Source organism: Peromyscus leucopus, chromosome 8b, assembly GCF_004664715.2.
Source record: "Peromyscus leucopus breed LL Stock chromosome 8b, UCI_PerLeu_2.1, whole genome shotgun sequence".
NCBI lineage: Eukaryota > Metazoa > Chordata > Mammalia > Rodentia > Cricetidae > Peromyscus > Peromyscus leucopus.
This window is the reverse complement of record NC_051086.1, coordinates 18,673,860-18,677,947: the sequence shown is the minus strand read 5'-3', so window position 1 is coordinate 18,677,947 and position 4,088 is coordinate 18,673,860.

Here is a 4,088-nt window from a genome sequence, read left to right as displayed (position 1 = left end):
ATGTTGTTTTGTTATAGCAGCCTGTACAGACCTCAACATCTAGAAAAACTAAAAACAATTAGATAAGATGATCTGCAGGCTAGCATTCCTCTCTAGCAAGCTGCCAATGGAGGTATTTGAGTGACAGCATTTCCAAAACCCAATGCTGCTTTGTAAAGTGCTCTTTGTATTTCCACACACCGACCCTGCATTCCAGAATAAGCAAGCGCCTCTCTTCTTCAGCTTCAGATTAATCTAAAGGTGAGCTATTAGAAAAACACGCAGACCAGGCAGTAGTGGCGCACACCTTTAATCCCAGCACTTGGGAGGCAGAGCCAGGCGGATCTCTATGAATTCGAGGCCAGCCTGGTCTACAGAGCGAGATCCAGGACAGGCACCAACACTACACAGAGAAACCCTGTCTCGAAAAACCAAAAAAAGAAGAAAGAAAAAAAAAAAGAAAAACAGACAGGATGGATGTAAAGCACGTAAAACATCTGTCAGTTTCTAGCTTCTATACCAAATATATTTAAAGACTCTTTTTAGCTTTTCATGAACTGGTCATCTAAGGAAATTGCCAGGAAACTTTTGTGAGAAATAGTGGCTGTGTGACTAACCCCCCTGGATAAAGCCATGGAGATTTTTTTTCATCATCTTTGGAGTAGCATGGCTGACGGCCAACAATACAGCTCCTTTAATTTAGATAATAACTGAAAATTGGTAGACAGGTGGGCTTGCCTTGACTCCTGTCAAGAGGAGAAGAAGCAAAGAGAAGCTTCGCCTGCACCACGTGGCTGCTGAGCTGAGGTTTGGCCACAGCCGCCTGTGAAATGAAGAGAGCTGCCTGCAACCGCAGTGGAGGGTAGAAAATACCCTGCCGTGGTTGAATCTGGTGGTGTGTGCCCTTAATCGCAGCACTGCAAAGACAGAAGCAGGGGGATTTCTCAAGTGGAGGCCAGTCTGGTCTACATAGCAAGTTCTAGGCCTGCCAAGGCTACATAAGAAGACCCTATCTCAAATAAAAAATTTTAAAAAAGAAGGAAGAAAGGAAGGAAAGAAGGAAGGGAGAAAAGGAAGGGAAGGAGGGAAGGAGGGAAGGAGGGAAGGAGGGAAGGAGGAAGAAAGAAGAGAGGGAGGGAGGAGAAAGGGAGGAGGAGGAAGGAAGGAAGGAGGAGGGAGGAGGAAGGAGGGAGGGAGGGAGGGAGGGAGGGAGGGAGGAAGGAAGGAAGGAAGGAAGGAAGGAAGGAAGGAAGGAAGGAAGGAAGGAAGGAAGGAAGGAACCATGCAATGGGTCCAAGGTCAGCAAGTGCTGAAGCCGCTGAAAACCTGGACCTGCTTGTTGATGCAGCTCACATCAGCCTGTGTGACTGCAAACTGCCAGAGCTTCCTAATTGAAATGTAAGTCTCTTGTGGAAGAAAACTACCCCTATTGGGTGAACATTTAAACTTAGCCATAGACAGATGCCTTTTTATAAAGATTCTGTTAATCAACTTTGGCTATTTTTTATTAATTAATTAATTAATTAATTAATTAATTTTTTTGAGACAGGGTTTCTCTGTGTAGCTTTGGAGGCTTTCCTGGAACTTACTCTGTAGATTAGGCTGGCCTTGAACTCAGAGATCAGTCTGCCTCTGCCTCCTGAATGCCGGAATTAAAGGCGTGTGCCACTACTGCCCGGCCCTTAACTTTATTTTTTATTTTTTATTTTTTATGTAGCCATGCTGGCCAGGAATGTCAGCTCTGCCTCTGGAATGCTGGAAATACGACCTGCCTGTGCACTATATCAAGCTTTTTGTTGTTGTTGTTGTTGCTGCTCCTGCTGTTTTAAAGGTTTGTTTTTATTTATGTGTCCATGTTTGTGTGGTGATATTATGTTCCCCAAAATATTGTGTACCCTAATAAACTTATCTGGGGTCAGAGAACAGAAAAGCCACTAGATACTCAGGATAGGCAGTGGTAGCACACGCCTTTAATCCTAGCATTCCAGAGGCAGAAATCCATCTGTTCAAGGATTCAGCCACGCCTGGTGACTCATGCTTTTAATCCCAGGGAGTGGTGGTAGAAAGCAGAAAGGTATATAAGGCATGAAGACCAGAAACTAGCAGCATTTGGCTGGTTAAACATTTGTCTGGTTAAGCTTTTAGGTTTTGAGCAGCACAGTTCAGCTGAGAGCCATTCGGATATGAGGACACAGAGGCTTCCAGTCTGAGGAAACAAGACCAGCTGAGAAGTCGGCCAGGTGAGGTTAGCTGTGGCTTGTTCTGTCTCTCTGACCTTCCAGTTCACCCCAATAACTGGCCCTCAGGTTTGATTTTATTAATAAGAACTTTTAAGATTCCTGCTACATTGTGTGTATATTTTGTGTGTAGGGGCTGTTGTGAGCCACCCCATGTGGGTGCAGGGAACCAAACTCTCAGGTCCTCTGAAGGAACAGGAAGCCCTCTTCACAGCTGAGTCATCTCTCCAGGCCCTGTTGTTTCGTGATAATTTTATTTACACACACACACACACACACACACACGCACGCACGCACGCACGCACGCACGCACGCACACGCACATTGCAGTCAGAGGAGCTGGTTCTCTCCTTCTACTATGTGGGTCCCAGGGATTGAACTCAGGTCGTCAGGCTTGGTGGCAAGCACCTTTACCCACTGAGCCATCTCAACCGCCCAATTCTGTTTTGTGGTTTTTGTTTTTGTTTGGCTTGATTTTGGTAATTTTTTTTTTTTTTAAATACAAGTTCTACAAGTTTTCCTGGTAAGCACCAGGCCTAGCAGTTTCTACTTTGTCCTTCCTTTATGTTGACATATTTTTTTCTTTACCAGGGTTTACTTCTTGAGACAGGGTCTCGAGTAGCCCAGACTGTCCTAAAGCTGACAGTGACCTTAGACTTCTGGTCCCATTGCCCGCGCCGCCAGAGTGCTGGGTTTGCAGGTGTGCACCATCACACAGGATTCGAGCCGCACTGGGTAGCAAGCCCAGAGCTTCTTCCATACTAGGCAAGCACTCTACCAGCTGATCTCCCTCTGCAGCCCCATCTCACCCCCAACACACACACCTCTAAAGGAAGAGTATTCAGAAAGCACACAGATTTCAATTTATATTACCTTCAGCATGTTAAAACTTAGGATTATGGATAAATGATCTTAATTTTTATTAAGATTTTATTTATTAAGAATTAATAGTTAATCGCTTAAATAAACTAAGGAACAACTGGGGAGGCTGGCAGTGGTGGCGCACGCCTTTAATCCCAGCATTCAGAAGGCAGAGGCAGGTGGATCTCTATAACTTCAAGGCAAGCTTGGTCTACATAGCAAGTTTCAGGCCAGTTGGGTAGACAAATGATACCCTCAAAAAATTAATAAATTTCAGCATTAAAAAAAACTATGACAATTATAGATCACTATCAGCATCAATAAGCAGATGACTCTAGCTATGATTAACTTTTTAAGATCTGATCCAAATGAAAATACTGTTTTAAAATTCTTATTCAACCAGGGGCTGAGGATGTGACTCCAAAGGTGGTAGAGTGCTTGCCCAGCACACCCCGAGGCCCTGAGTTGGATCTGCAGCACCACAAACCAACAAGAAAACAGCCACCCACCTAGAAACATCCCACTACCGAAATATATTTCAGATACCACTGAAGTATACAGTTATAAATGTCAAAAAACAATAAATGTTACCTATATATTTTATCACTACCAAAAGTACTTTTTCAGGGGACTGGAGCGATGGCTTAGCAGTTAAGACTTAATTACGTTAACTCTGCTCTTACAGAGGACCCTAGTTTGGTCCCTAGCACACACTCAGGGCAGCTTTCGGCTGCCTATCCCTGCAGCTCCAGAGAGAGCTAACGCCTCTGGACTCCAGGCACCTGCACTCTGATGTACATATCCACACACCACAGTTTAAAAGTTTTTAAATCATATATACATATATGTGTGTGTATGTATGTGTGATTTATATATATATTATTTTATATATTTGTGTATAAGACATTTATTTATATATAAAATACACACACGCATCCCTTCACCCCCTCCCAGCCAGTCTTGTAAATCTAGCTGCTCCAGGAGCTAAAGGAAGAAGAACAAGAGAAGAAA